At 37.2% G+C, this 17,061-nt stretch overlaps 1 pseudogene; it reads right to left on the bottom strand.

The window, feature by feature from the left end:
- Positions 1-3,640: 3,640 nt before the first annotated feature.
- LOC141735497 (transmembrane protein 267-like) lies at positions 3,641-16,204 on the bottom strand (annotated as a pseudogene).
- Positions 16,205-17,061: the final 857 nt, after the last annotated feature.

Below are 17,061 nucleotides of genomic sequence, written 5' to 3'. Positions count from 1 at the left end.
TGACCCCTTTGATCCCTCAGCTTTTATACTGAGCATGGCTGTAGATCAGCAGCGAGGAGGACTGTAAATATGCTCAAGTGACCTGCACCTGGGGTGCTGGGAAACACATATATCACACTAATTGTTATTCAGTCTCGGGTGCTTGCAAGGAAAACACTTGCACTTAGATAACATAAGTCTGCGATGGACTCAGGGACACCTTATCTAGCCGCTTGAGAATCCTGGCCTGTTGTGGAAGAAGATCAAAGCACAGTGGGAAAACTATGCCTGTTTGAACCCTTTTAAATAACAGAGAGAGCAGGGAGTCCTTGTGCGCTCTTGCTAACAAGGACTCTCTCGCTGCCAAGGACTCTTGCTAACAAGGTCTCTCTCTCACTCCACAGTGCCCGCGGTCCCTGCTTGCGTGCCTCTGCCTGGGTGTTGCTTTGGAGATTCCCTGGTCTGCGAGGTATCAAGATTAAACTTGTTCTTTGCCTTTCATTTGTGGTTTTGTGGTTGTTACTGAATCCTGCCTGCATCGGCTCACACAATGGCACATGGGATGGAATACCCGATTGGTCAGTTTGGGTCACCTGACCTGTCCACTCCTCCCCACAGGTGTGACCCCTCCACAGGGTAAGCAACCAAGTCAGCTGACCCTGGTTGCCACAGCAACAAGAATAAGCAAGAGCCTCTCTCACTGAACAGAAAGTTGGCTCTGCTCCACCCCAAACCAGGACATACGTAAATTCTTTATATATAATCCTTTAGACATAAACTGTTGACCAAGTTTGGGACTAAGTCTGGATCCAGCCACACCTAGGCTCCTCTCTGAGAAGGAGTTTTTTCAGAAGGGGGTCCATTCTGAACCTCCTGACTCAATGGGAGGGCTTCCCTTACCCTTTGTGTCCCTGGTCTCTCTGTGAGTCATTCTAACTCGAGTGTAACTCAGTTTTCCTTTGTATGTTTTCCCATGCAGTAATTAATAAGAGTGAACCTTTGTTAAGTCGCACTTTTGCAACATCGTATTAAAATCACTTTGCTAACACCTTTGACAGTGTTTTTTTAAGCAATCTAAATCACCCCTTTGCGACATACAGGCAGACCTTGCATTGAAACAAAGGAAGGGCTGTTGGGTTAAAGTACCCTTTGCATTCATTGCAAAAAAACTAGTAGTAACACTTTTCTTCAAAATACTAGATTGGTACCTTCAGTTCTTTCTTCAAATTCCCCAAATTTTACATTCTCTGCATTGAATTATAAATTTGAATGCTGTATTGTAGAACTGTTTCCTGTTACTTATAAACCCACCATTAAAGAGTACTTGTATTTATATATATATATATCACGCACTGATCTTTCCTTCGATGGTCATATAATCACTTTACATTTGCTTAACCTAATTTTGTATAGAATTTTCCTGAGGGAAGGAAGAGTGTATGTCTCAATGAACAGGAGACCCAGGTATGCCACTACTTAGCAAAAACATTTTAATACAATGTTGAGGAAATCTTCAGAATATCGAAAACTAGTTAAAAGAAATGTATTCCTTTTGATGGAACTGTTAAGTAGATTTCTAGGCAGTTTGTAAAACCAGATTTGTTTAATCAAAACCAACTGACTGAAAACATTTGTATTAGTAAATCTGTGTGAACGATCTGTGTGAAAATGGATTTGAATACTGGAACTTTTGCAGGGGTAATTGACCAAGTCAGACTATATGCTGTTGCCATATCCACCACAGAAACAATTCCTTTGTCCAAGTAATGTTATTAATGTCCCTGGAGCCTTCCTCATGTAATAAGTAACTAAAGGTGATTTGCTGATCAAACAAGTTAAGCAAGAGGAACGAACCCATTGTGGCAGTCTTGAGAACTCCCTGTTTAACCAGAAGAGACATGCCCACAATGTTATCTTGCCACACCAACATGGGAACTCCTGTTTGACAAAAAGCTTAACCACAATGTTATCGGAATGTATTATTTTGAGCTGATTCTGTGACCGACATTTTATCTAAACTACCTCAAGCAAGAAGCTACGGAGGGGCGTACCGAAGATGTCGAAACCGACCTCCGTGAAGATAAAAAGAGCTGCTCAGCTTGCTTGAATTTGCGAGCCTTTGGTGGAGCTGTGACTCCCCGGCCGCCCAGCGCTGCTTTTGCCTTCCTACCTCAATAAATATTTATTGAATCTATTTTGGACTTGATTTATTTTAAATTCAACTATAACACTCATGTTGCCAAGTGAATTCAATCTTACTTTGATCTTAGTCATTTTTCCCCTTAAAAATTGCATAACATTGAGTAATGGTTCCTGGACTGGTGTGGGGTATTTTCCTTGATCTGCTTGCTGTCCACTCCTTCACAACAATTTTTACAGATGAGACAAGTCGGCAGCTGTGAGTTCTGGTGCAGGAACTATGGTAAAGAAATGAAACCAAAGATAGCAGACATAACAACGGCATAAGGAATTTACATGGTTATAATGCTACTAGTTTAACTTTTACATTTCAATTTAAATTGCTGATAGTCAAACAAAACCAACTTTTCATATATTCCTGCCAACAATTTAGAAGCAAATTTTGTGATGAGTGCTTTAAAAATATGAAGTGTTTCTGGGCCAAATTAGTACTGTAAGATTCAAGTAATAAGGCTTTATCAATATATTTTCAAGTCACCTATGTCTTTTTGTTCATTTAACTGTATATGTTCATTTAACTGTATAGACTCAAGCACTCAGTTCTTTCATAGTCTTACTGTGGAAGCATAGTTGGGGCTTGGGGAGTTTTGATACAGAATACTCTAGCTAGCAAAACTTTAGCATAAGTAAGTTTTGCTTCATTAGTCCCTGGAGAAATAGCGCTTCCCTTCTTCTAGACATGTTTTGTTAATGTGACAGTTTGAGTGATTTACCAGCATCTTTTGGGTGAATGTTCTGTATGCCTTGTATATCAAACATAAATAAGCAAAGCAAATGCATTACAACTTCATACCATAAAAACATACGCACATAATTTATTTATATTCCCCCTCCTGAGTGAAAACAATTTAACATGTTCTTGCATCCTGGACATGTAAATGTTGACTGAGTGGCATTTCTAGTAATTTTATATGGCTACAGAGACACCAGTAATGTTTCATGTGATCTCCTAGTGCTTGACTTACCTCAGGTTGGATGAAAGTATGCTCCTGCTTCAATGTACCTGATCCAGATACCTCAGCTGACTAAATGGGGATGCCTACAATGCAGACATCTATCTCATAGCAAACCATCATAGACTCCCTTTATATTCAGTGTGTAGCTAGTCAGTCTGTTCATTGGTGCTTAAAACGTGATTCATCTCTTCCTATAAAAGATATCTACTTCTGGTGTACTGAATTGAATTCTAGTCGCCACAGATTGTACTAACTAGATGGCAGCTGACTGAAATTGGGATTGTAGATTGGGTAGACTTCCTATCATTCACCATGATTTCCTATTGCTGGAGAAGGAAACTTTCTTTTCAGGGAATATTTTATCCAGCAGATACTTTGAGACGTAGCAAAACATGAAAAAGTGAAACAACCAAAGGCAGTTCTCATGAAGCACTTGCATCACTTCTAGACTCACATATTTCGGTAGAGGGATGATCAACTTTTTTAAATGAACTGTAACTTTTTTAAATGCAAAACAAATATTTATTGTAAAATTAGACCATTTTCTTTTTCAAAATCAAAATCTGTCCAAAGCCAGGAGTTTCTCTTTAAAAGATTTAACAATTGCAGTTAGTATCCTTACATTTATTGTGGCTGAAATTTTCAGTGCTGTCTTTGCTTCAGTTTACATTTCTTTGAAAAAAATAATTTGCTCTAGCTCCAGTGTATGGGGACTTGAACTAGGAACATGAAGTTTGTACCTCTTTCTCCCTTGAAAGTTAACCCAGATTTTTCCGTTTATAAGGCGTGTGTATCCTATGGTGGAGCTTGTACTATACACTGTCAGTCTCTCTTAATGGCAATATATAAAAGCTGATTACCTGTTATTGTCATGATAAATATTTATCGAAGCAATTAGAAACCTCTAATATTACTCTCTGGCACCATCAAGGAGATGTGTGTTGTACTTGCTGCAGCCATCTGCGCAGTCAGTGCAAAGGAGGAGCGATACAGCATTAGTTAAGGAAAACTAAGGCTTGAGTATGTGGTGTACAGGGTTCCATGCTTCAGCAATTCCCCTGACTGTAAAAACCTGCTTTGTTAAAAAGAAAATCCTGAGTTTCAAAGAAAGAGTTGTTTCCCAATGAACTGGACAGAAACTGTTCTTTTTGAGGGAAGGCACATTTTAAAATGGTGCAACGCTTTCTGCAAGTAGCTTAGTATGCTCCAGCGAGCCATTACTACTTTGCAGCCATAGAAGGCATTTCTCATCTTGTACACTGTAAATGAGACAAGAGCTTAATTTTTACTTTGGGACTTTTTCAGAGAAATTTCTGTAAATGGAAACTGTTACTTTGAATAGTCCACAGTGTGAATTACTATGTTATGAACCTGCAACATAATCATATTTTTCCTTAAGGAACTTTTTTATGAGGACATTTCTATTTCACTATAATAATAATAAAAATGCATTTTATTTTACACTAATACGGATGATATTGCACCTAATGAAAAATACTGTTTATGAGTACAGTAGTAAGGCCTTTAAGAAAACTTATATTTTGAAGAATTTTATCTTCCTGACTCTTCCCTAAAGCTTATATTGTACTGTAATAAGTTTGCCTTTACAACAATCTTTAAATATTTACTAAAATTCCTTAGTTACAAATTATATAATATTCATAATTAGTATATTTTTTTAAACTAAACAATTTGGTCAATGCATATACTACTGTAACCAAACTGTCTTCTCCTTTCTAACCACAAATAATAGCTAGTAATTGTCTGCAAATTGAGTATCAAGCAGCTATGGAGGAATAGAATTTAGTAGAAACAGTATATTATAGCAGCATTCAAAGAGGTGCAGATACGCAGTTGCACATTGTGAAATACAAACAGCATTTCTTTTAAAACAGTTGAATACAAGAGTTCATCAGGAAAACAAATAAATTCAAAAGGCTAATTGATTTTTTAGAAGTGCCATAAACTACTAAATTATCACTAATACTTAGCATTTATATAGTACTTTACATTTTTTTAAGTGCTATACAAATGCTATCTAGATGAAATGTATTATCTAAAGGCAGAATACAAATCCAGAGTGAATGGTGATCAGATGAATGGCACCATGACAGTAAAATGTAATTACTACAGAGAGACTAAGTACTTTATAAATCAGCTAGCTATGCATTAACTATAATGGAAGACCACATATTTTACAAGGAGAATGTATAGATATGAAATTATTACTATTCATAGAATAGGTTTCTATGACTACAAGGAGTTGACACAGGAGCTGTAACTGTCTCCACAGGCTTAAAATGCCTAACTCAGAAGTTGTAGGGAACATAAGGAAACCACTTCAGTGATAAACAGACAGCTTATTTCAAGCGCTAATATAAACAATTTTTAAGATCCATCATCCTCATACATCAATGTGGATTCCGTGTTTTATAGACATTAATTCTATAGTGCCTGTTAAATACATAATAATTGAACATAGATGAGACAAAGATGCTGTAATTGCCACATACAGCCAATATGGCAAAGGAGTTTTTCCAAATGGGCAGATCCAGAGGCCATGACGAATCCCATCACGGACGTGATGAGAAGTCCAGGATATTAACAACATCCAGGGAAGAAAGCATCATGAGTCCTTAAGCCTGAAAAGGTGCATAATAAACTTTAATGTCAAGAGCCACAATAGGAATCACAGTAGAACAATGAAGAAGTGGTCTCAGTGGAGGAGTCAGAGCAGCCTGCAGAAAAGAAAAATATAATTGGCAATGGCTACAATTGTGACAAGAAAATTTTTTTATGGATGTTTACAGGTGTATTATCAAAGTGCAAATGCAAAGAAAAACATACTGTTCCTTTCCACTGCAGCTGATCAAAATCAACAATATGACTATTTAGATGTATGAGAGCTGTGTGCTGCTGTCCGTAGCAGGGCTCAGGGTGCTGGGACAGGCTTTTCTCTATTATATGATATGAATCATGCATCCTACTAAGCAGTACCGATGGCAAAGCAGGGATGGAGAGGGATGAGGTATGCTATTTGTCATATAGTCATGTGGTGTACAGGAATGTGTATAGTATGCTGCACTGATTATATGTATTTAATTTCAAGATAATTAAAAGGAAAACAACCATAAAATATACTTGAAATATTTAATATGCTTTAATAGCATTTATTTTCAAAAATACACCCTGTATAATACTATTATAGTGTATATGTATATGCATAATACACCTGTGAATTTATTTTAGTTTGACAATATCTAATACAGAGCAATAGTTTCCAATACAGCAAAATTGGACAGGGAAAAAGACGTATTCAGAAGCTAACATCCAAGTAATTTGTGATTGGGGGTTTTATATTAACAACTTTGCCTAATGTTAACACAGTTGAAAGCCTGATATTTGGGCTTAATAAAGGTGAATATCTAGCTAGTGAGAGTCCTCACTACAAAGGAGAGTAAATTTAACCATTTTAAGAAGCAATAATTATCAATTTAATATACATACTTGAGAAAATATTCTGGATGTACTTACCAGCAACAGCTAGAACCATCTCCACAAACTCAAAGATAGTAAAAAAAAAAAAAAAAAAGCTTTTGATTTCAGGGAACTTGTTTAAGCAACAAACAAGTAGATTTTTGTTTCTGTAAGCACAGGAGAAACGATAGTACATTACTAAAATATCTATACCGGTGAAAAATGAGAGGCATGACTAGCAGAGCAGTCAAAGCAGGGTGAGCCCCTCAGCAAACTCTGGTTACCAATGCCTGGTAACTAACATTACAGTCATGCTGATGAAACTGGTGAATCAGCAGCAAAGAATCTCCAATAGTAGTAACCTTCAATCTTCTCTCCTTCTAGCTCTCTAGAAGTCATTAATTTTTTTGATCATTTAACCCTATTTCCTTCACAGCTTTCCAGAGATTGATCAGCCTAGTCCTCAGTATCTTCTGTTCCATAAGCATAACTGTAATTTGCTGATGTAATATTAATTGGCTCAATTCAGATACTGGTGAACATTTGGAAAGACTAACAGGCCCCAAAGACATCCTCTTTGCACGTGATGGTGCATCTGATTTATGTTGAACATATCCCTCACTGCATCCACTGCAGTGTCCTGGTTTGATGGCCTAAACCACAACATGCAGAAAGCAAACAAACATCACTACAAGATGCAAGCCAGTAACCCATTAATGCTTCAGTTGTGTTAATTGTCACAGGATTCATCAGCTATGGCACCTGCAACTATGGAACTCTGTAATAGCTTAATTGAGTTCTCATGGATAATTTAGATAACTGCTTGGAACCCTGTCTTCTCTGGAAGGAAACTTTGATGTAGCCTTAGCCAAGAAACAGAGATAGACTACTTTGGAATACAACAGCCTATGCCCTAAACCAAAGCCAATGTTAAAAGGCTTGCAGAAAGCTTTGCTCTATTAGCTTCCCACCACATGCTTGTCCATGACTCCCTTAATCAGGTGACAGGATTAAAAAGTTCACAAACCATCTCAACAACTTTTAACTGTAGTGCTACAGACCCAACTCCTTTAAGTTAGTGCAAAGGGTGTATTTTCTGCAACTTCATTCCTGTTTCATACAAGCAGATTGTTCACGTATTAAAATAGAAAAATCTTGTGATGGTGAAATTGTTTGTCACCTACCCTACAAAGATAGCCAGATTTTTGTTACTGTCAGCAAGAGCCACAAACATTCATACTAGCCTATTTTTGAAAAATCACCCTGGATGGTGATACATTTTGGCAGATATCCTATTGACTGATCACTATTTCTGCACTTTTTTTAAAAAAAAAAAAAAAAAAAAAAAGGCAACAAACCCCCAAACACAAACAACAAAAAAATCAGTGAAGCCTTCAGTGGCAAAGTCCAAATGATTCTTTCCCCTCTGCCCTATGGAGGTTAGGTGCCAACAGCAACACAGTGAATAAGGAGAATTTGAATGTTGATTACTTATGCAATTTATCAGTATTAGTGCTGGTCTTTACCTGGGTTTGGGGAGGCAACACTTGAAAATTTTTCATACAGAATTTTAGATGCAGGGTTGTTCATACAGCAAACCTGAGCGCTCAATTTTAGCAAAAGAAAACCCTATTTTGTCATTGCAGTACAGTCATCAGGCTCCTGAAATGCTGTTGTCCAAGTTCTGAGAGAAGAATAGTCTGTTTTCTCTTTTATGTTCTGTAACTAGAGGAACATTTACATCCTTTAGTGGCCAAACCCAAGAGACAGACCCGTAGTTCTATTTGGCAATATAAGCTGTTATACTTTCTCCTAATAGGCAAATTTGTTCATCTTTAGAAATCACCAGATCTTAAAAAAAAAAAAAAAAAAAAAAAAGTACAAGCCTTTTCTGCCTTAAACCTCCTGGAAAAAAGATCATCATTGTTTGGGTAGATTTAGGGAGATGTCTACCATGAAAGAGATCAGGCTTCAGTTGCAAACATAATTTATTCACAACACAAATGACCTTTTCCCATTTACCTAAACATTCAATCAGGTGCAAGATCTTGAAGTTCCTGCTCCTCTGGCCCCTCTCACACACTACAACGAGCAGCTGGAGACAGGAGACAATCACATCCAGTAGAACCCAAGCTTTAATGCTCAAGGGGACAGCAAGGAACTTATGTGACAATGTGGGCTCCCTCACTCGTGTTCTGTGATGCTTCACAAGCTTGAAGTCCTTAGTTTTGAGGCTGAGTCCAGATCTGTAAATTCAATGTAAAATTAACTGTGTATGTGCAAAGCTTATTCTCCAGTTCCAGAAATGCTCCTGTGCAGCCCAGAGTTGGTCAGCAGTGGCACATTAACCAGCTCTATTATGTATGTTTGCTGATACAATCTTGTTTGTCACCAGTTGCATTCTCTCCACTTTTAGAAGCTGATGAGTCTTAAGCAGCAAGCTAGCAATTTCTGTGCATCTGTTCCACAACATGAGCGTTTGGGATACAATCCTGGGGGACACTTCTCATTGAAATCATACCTGTATCACATTTAGCCCATCATGCTGTTCTTGTTTATCAGCAGTGCTGAATGTGATGGCAGGCTGCAGTAACTTTCACCTTTAGAACTAGTCAATGAGACAGATTCTTCAAACACCGATTTTTAGATTCTTCTACATTTATGTGCACACAATACACAGTAAAAACTATCTGGAATACAAAGAACTATAAAATCTAATTAGCAAAATCTTTGTAGACTTTATACTTGTTGCAAAACATAATGTGGGCAAAAGGGCAGACCACATGCTACTTAGTGCACAAGTATTTATCAGAGTAAACATAAATATCACAGGTGACTATTTGCCCTGAATACTCCAGAAAAATAACAATGAAACTGTGAGAAACAGCCAAATAGTCCAAGCAGAAAGCTGTATCAGCAGGAACAGGAGTAGATGACTGGAGGAGTGTGAAGGTAGCAACTGCACAGAAGGGTTACTTCAAAAAAGTAACCTGTCATCAGATTTAAGAGTGATGATGATGAGCTTTATAAATAATTGTATATAGTAATGTGAAAAATACCACTGTTACAAATTAGTAATAGCGGTGTGGTTAGGTAATTAGATTTCTTAATTTATTAGTTACTTAGTAATGTGTTGCATAAGCAATAAACGTTGTAGTCTCTTAAATCAATTACTCTCAGTCCTGCAATTTAGAGAGGAAGAATGGGACTGGAACTAACAAATAAGTAGTAAAAAGAAGTATCCCATGAAGTAATAAATTACATAAGCAACAGCCTGAAATTACAACATGAAACTGAAAGGTGCATCATATTAAGATGAGGAAAGCAAAATCACATATTAAAATCAGGTCTAGCTAGCCAGGCACGACCACAGCAGAAAAGTTTATGGGGATTCCATTATATCGCAAACTAAAAAGACCCTGATGGCATTGCAAGAAGACATAAAAGCTGTAACAATTTTTTTTTCTTTTTAGACAGAAATGTTGTTTGCATGTGACATTAAAAGGAATTAATTTATGCTATTTGGCTCAAATGAAGTCTCGCCTAAAACACTATACACAGTTTGGGACAAGACCCTTTAAAGATAACTTGGGCAGAAGGCAATCCAGAGGAGACCAGAAAAATAGTAAGAGCTTTAGAAAACAAATCCAGATCCTTCAGCCTTTTCTTGAGAGTTATTTAGTCAAGAAGAAACTTTTTGTAAAGCATAATGGTTTTTCAAGTTGTAAGAGTAACACTGTTACTGCTATAAGGGTCTAGAGACCTACACAGGATATGGTTTACAGGTAAATATCCTTTATTAGCCCAATTAACATATGGAAGGGGGAGGAGTTAAGTAGGCAAATAATTATAAAAGAGCCTTTGGGCATCTTGCCTTCTCCTCACCTCAGCTATGTAAGTTTGGCTACTAAAGGGGTATTTTTCTACCTGCAGATCTTGTATTTCTAATTTGTAAAACATTTTTGGAGACAGCACAGCAATCAGCTGTCTTTCGCAGAGAAGCCTTAAAGAATAAGAAAACAAGATCTAACTGTCAACAATGATAATTTAGGCTGGATATTAGAAAAACAATTTCTAGCTGCTTGTGAATTGAAAAATACAGAAACAAATTAACACATTAAATTGCAATAATTTACTTTGTTTGGGATACTAGGGATAGGTTACAAATGTTTTCCATCATGGAAAGTATAAGCATATTTACTGTCTTCAGTGAGGCAAGGTTAAAGAGACAGATCACCTCCCAATTCTATGATACAATACTCAACTTCCTAAACAAACATTGGTGAAGTGTGTCATCTAGCAGTCATAATTGAGAAAAAAATACTGTTGATAATCTCAAATGCAAGAAAAAGCAGCAAGAATATTTTAACAATACATTTTAATAAGTATCATTCATTACTTGCATTTAATGATTTTCAAATAAGAAAATATACATGAGAATAATTATAGATTTAAATGCTACACCAAAATGTTAATATTATAGGACCTATTAATCGACCAAACTAATTTTCCTTTTCTTTATGCAGTTTTATAATTTTACAGTATTTCCATATACACAAAAAGTACAGAAGAGAGGAGAACTAGGAACAACCCCAAGTGCTAGTACATGCTGGAGATGGACTGGATGGAAAGCAGCTTTGTAAATAATGACCTGGGGGTCCTGGTGGACAAGTTTAATACAAGCCAGCAACGTGCCCTTGCGGCAAAGGCAGCCAGAGATATCCTGGGCTGCACTAGGAGGATTGTTGCCAGTAGATCAAGGGAGGCAATCCTTCCCCTCTACTCAGCACTGGTGAGGCCACCTCTGGAGTGCTGGGTCCAGTTCTGGGCTCCCCAGTACAAGAGAGACATGGAGCTACTGGAGATAGAGTCCAGAGAATGCCACTAAGATGATGAAGGGACTGAGAGAGCTGGGACTGCGTAGCCTGGAGAAGAGAAGGCTCAGGGGGGATCTCATCAAATATCTGAAGAGAGGATGTAAAGATGACAGAACCAGGCTCTTTCCATTTGTGTCCACTGACAAGGCAAGAGGCAACAAGCACAGACTGAAACACAGGAGGTTCCTCCTGAACGTAAGGAAACACTTTTTTACTGAGAGGGTGACTGAGCACAGGAACAGGTTGCCCAGAGATGTTGTGGAGTCTCCCTCCCTGGAGATATTCAAAAGTTGTCTGGACATGGTCCAGCTTCAGGTGAGCCTGCTTGAACAGAGGGTTGGAGAAAATGACCTCCAAAGGACCCCTCCAACCACAACCACTCCAATTCTGTGAAAATGCCCTCTTTAGCAAAGAAACCAATCATATTAAAAGGTCTACCAAATGCACAAATGGGAAAAATTTTACCTACAACAAATAGCGTTACTGTAGGTAAACAAAAACTATTTTCCCACCAGAAGTCTGATCTTTTACATCTCAACTATAACTAATAATGCTTCCTGCATTTCTCTCTCCCACATGTTTTTTAAAATTGATAAGCCATTTTCTAGTGTTCTTTTTTAATTAAAGGATTACAAAGAACATCAATTTTTCCCTCCACCTCCTTCCTTCCTAGGAGTTATTTCCTGTCATCCATATGAAGAGTGTAACACTACTCTGAGCAAACTGGGGGAGAAGTAAGGCAGCGAGATGGTCAAACTACTAAGCTATGCTCTTGTTGAATAAAGGCTGGTATCTTCCCCTTCTCCTGTGCAACAACATCAGGTCAATCTGTAGGTGGGGGTGTACATTTTGGGGGAGGGGAGAGTAAGTAGCATGTATGTATATGTATGCTAGCAACACCAGCATAATCAAACTGTGAGGACTTGTGTTGCTGAGCAGAGCAAACTCCTGATAACAAGCAGAGTGGCAGGGCTCTAGCTATGGGGACCAGAAGCCAGCTGAGGGAAAGGAGTGTCTGCCTGAGATATGCAACCTGGAGGGCAGCATTAAGAGAATTGTGTCCGGGCTGGCACAGATGGAGCTTGCGAAAGGTGCAAATGTTTTGGAGAGTATACAGAACAGACTGTTGAGGTCAAGGAAAGCTGAGTATATATGTGTTTGGAGCAAGCAAGAAGACAGGGATATATGTACGTGTGTGAATGGAGAAGCATGAACGGGATACACCTAAAACACTGGAGAACCACTGAAAAATAATGCCATAATCTGATAATACTAATCTTACTGAGAAACTCTGTCCTAACAAGTAGTTCTACAAATGGATGATGATCACATATATTCCTTAACAGAAGCCAAATCACTTTTTTCTTTCCGTTAAAAAGTTTGACACTGTATTTATTTATTTTTACAGTCAACTATATTTAAGGACAAACTCAGACTACCTTTTTAAAGGTGAACAGCTCATATATAGCTTGTTTGTGGGAGCAATATTTAGAGTTGGCTAAAATCAAATGTACTACTTTTCAGTAAGACTGAATGAAACAAAGCAGCTGGATGATTTACTTTCTAGCTATTTCTACACCTTATTGTAAACAGAAATGGAATGACCCACTTTATACACAAAACATGCATGACAGCCCTTAACTGTTTAACTTGGATAACAAAGCAAATATGCGATATGCATAGGATATCACATACAAGGGCTTTCAGAACTCTTTTTCAAAGCCTTGTAAGAGGCAGAACTTAACAGTGGATATAAAATATATTTTAGGGCTTTTAAAAATCTTAGCAACTGTATGAAAATATAATTCCCATACATCTTTTAAAAATTTATCTAATTAAAGTATCATTGGAAAATTTTTTTTAGGATATGGTAGAACAATAAACAGTGATGACCACCAACCACCACCACAAAACAATCACTGATCTAATGACTTACCTTTAATGACAGGGAGCCAGCAAGAAAGAAGTGGTCCATATCGATGACAGAGGCAAGGAAAACAGACAGAGCGACTTCAGTGCAATCGCTTTTCTTCCCGAGTCAAATCACTATTGCCCAGGACCACATTACTAGTATACCATGCACTACATTATCAGAGAAGGCTTGGAGCCAGTTACTCTGCTGAATGAAGGAAAACTGCAGAAGTCTGTCTGCTACAAAGCAGAATATTCCCAAATCTAGACTAGAAATAACTGAAGCTGTACTGAAAGTTTGGAGAAGAGCATGGGCCTTTTCAGTCTCAGATGCCATGGCAAAAACCACATCACAGCACACAAAATGTCATCAGGATATACACTGTGCATTGTCCTTTGTATCGTCAGTTGTTCTGTAAGTGTCAAGAGAACAAAAAGAAAACTACTAAAGAAAAAAATCCATTAGCACAAAGCATTTGTTATCATAGCTACAACTGAGCATAAAAAAAACCCAATTCAGTGTTTGCATTTAACACGACACATTCCTAAGGAATTTTTTATTTCAGCTAAGTTAATTTGTTGACTTGAACACTACAGTTCTGAATTAAAACACTTGTCCTGTTTTAATTAGAACAAGCACCTTCGTAACATGAAAAGCTCTAACTCCACTTCCTGAAATCTTCAATTTTACAAAATAATTTGAAACATGTCTACGATAATACATTGAATACGTTTCAAGCTTCCTCCTGGTCTTAAATACATGATATTCATCAAATTAAATCCTTTACACTGTAACAACAAGAAGATTCAATTTGGAGAATTCCTAGGACTGATGCTCAAAAGTCCCAAATCTCTCTATGCAACAACTGCTAAAATTGAGTTTCTAATCTATAATCCCAAAACACTTTTTTTCATTTACATACTTTGCAAACATATGTACTATCACCCTGGTGCCCCTCTCTGAGCAACTCCTTGTTTATCTTGGAGACTGGCACGTGGAATAAGCATTAAGAAAACCAGAACCGCTAAAATATCTTCACTATTTATCATAAACACAAAGACAACAACCGTTCAGTCAAGCAGAAGTAACCAAAACTAATTCCTTACAGAGAAAAACGACATATGCTTTTCCTCAGTAGTGCTCCAGTAGCAAACTCTACTGTTACTTTTAGGACTTGTCTATTGTGTGCCACATTACCTTCATAACAGCTCTTTTTGCAGAAAAAAAAAAAAGAAAATTAACTAATCCCAGTCATTTTACTTTTGAAAAGTTGACCATTGTAATTTGAAAATAAAGGCATTAATAATCACTTAAAAGTCTTTTAAAACTATTTATGTTCTGTAATTATTACAAAACCCTCTTGTACAAGGCGATTTCTTGGGGAATAATTACCATCCTTAAATAACTGCTTGACACCTCAAAAGAAATTCCAAAAATAATTCAAGGTCTAAAAGACCCCCCCACAAGAAGCAAATATAGAATACCTGGATTATAAAGACTCATTTCTGTGATAACATTAAAAAAAGAACACTTTTGAAATAAAAATCCTCATATAAATGATGCTAGCTTCATTATGTTAAACACACTGAAAAGCAGACTTTGAAGAACAGCATCAATTCTAATTGTCCAACTATCCGTCTTTTTGAGGAGCCAGACCACAGTTTCAAAGCCTACATCCTATCTAAAAATGGATTCTTCCCAAGAGGTTGCTATTTCTGTGCAAAACATTAAATCAAATAATCCTTTTTCTTACAGTTCTATCAGGTACGTTTTTATTCTAAATGGGTATATTAGACTTCCTTTAAAAATGAATACTTCTAACAATGTTGACACATAATATTTTATGATTTTTAAACACATTATTGATTATAAGCCCCAGAAAATAGAAAATGTTTCTTCTAGCTTATTTACATGCCTGTTTATCGTAGAATTATCCTCAAGATATGACTACTGGCATTGATCTCTAGGGGCCTACAGGAAGGATGGGGAGGGACTCTTTATCAGGGAGTGTAATGATAGGATGAGGGGTAATGCATTTTAAACTGAAAGAGGGGAGATTTAGATTGGATATTAGGAAGAAATTCTTTACTGTGAGGGTGGTGAGGCACTGGAACAGGTTGCCCAGAGAAGCTGTGGATACCCCATCCCTGGAAGTGTTCAAGGCCAGGCTGGATGAGGCTTTGAGCAGCCTGGTCTAGTGAGAGGTGTCCCTGCCTGTGGCAGGGGGGTTGGAACTAGATGATCTTTAAGGTCCCTTCCAGACTGAACCATTCTGTGATTCTATGATCTTTATAGAATAAAAGCTCACTGAAGCATTCATTTAGAAAAGGTTAAAAAAAGATTAGAAAGAATAATACATGAGCTTTGCACACAGATGAAAAAAAGTGGGTCAAGTTTAGAGTCCATTAACCACAACTGTGCCTCTTCTGAACGAGCACATAGACACAAAGTACTTCCTGAAACGCTGGAACTGTCATTTTTTGGGGGGTAACTTTACAATACACAATACATTTCTGAATAAATTCCATTTTAGGCAACAAACGGTAATATCCTCAAAAATGTTTCTTCTATATAACCATCATGTCAGATGATTGGATTTTATTTAAAATTACCATAAAATCTGCTTAAAAAGCACACCAGTATTCAGAGTCAAACTTACCCTGGGACTAGGAGGACATTTTTTCTGTTGCAGATGCCTTATTCCAGTAGGAAATGTGGTCTATGCCTCAGAGTTGAGCCTCTGTGCTTGCTGAATCCAGTACGTCCAGTCCAATGCAGGAAAGACCAAACACAGTTTGTTCCACACATAAATAAATCAAACCAAGCAACAGTAAGCACCAATACTACATGAAGCTCTACAAACTCTCTACAAAACATACATGAAAACTGAACAATAGTCAAAAATACAGAAGGAAGCAACATTTTTTAATGAATTCATGAACAAATATAATTGAGCTAAAAGCAACTTCAGCTAGGGCTTAGAAGCTCTATTAAAGAAAGCAGAAAAAAAAGTCAAGACCATAAAACAAGAGAAGGGCACAAAGATGGAACAAGATAATAACCAGAAGATAATAAAACCCTATGTCAAAGTCCAAAAAGGGCACTTCCAGTCTTCTGTTTTAAGTAACTGCATTTCAATATATACAGAAATCCATTTTAACAGATTTTTCCTTGTAATTGTGTGCCTGAAAGATTCCCACCTAATGAAACATACATGAGTCACATTCAGGGATGTCTTTTTAATTTCATCCCATCAATTAGTGACCTTGGTATAGATAAACAGAGACCTATAAATTCAAATAGCAACAGAGGTCTCTCTGATGGTTCTGCAGTAGGCTTACACCGCTTTACTATGGATATTATTAACATATGCATAAAGTATGCAGGAAAAGTATCACTACAGGCTTTAAAAAAATAAAATCCAAAAGTGAATATGCTTTGGGAATTACGTACCATGAGTGAAATAAAGGTAACAATACCAACTGGAAAACAAGGACAAAGAACAGAAAGCAAAAATGTGGCTTCAGATTATCCTTAGTCAAGAACCATGTCCACGGCATAACTGTTCTTTTTAAACAGTCTGTCTCTGCCATCTTTTACAGACAAAAATGACCCCTATCTGTGGAAAAATCAAGTCACATTCCCAGGTACAACAGCATAA

This window comes from Larus michahellis, chromosome W, assembly GCF_964199755.1.
Source record: "Larus michahellis chromosome W, bLarMic1.1, whole genome shotgun sequence".
NCBI classification, from domain to species: Eukaryota; Metazoa; Chordata; class Aves; order Charadriiformes; family Laridae; genus Larus; species Larus michahellis.
This window is presented reverse-complemented; position numbering and strand designations above follow the sequence as displayed.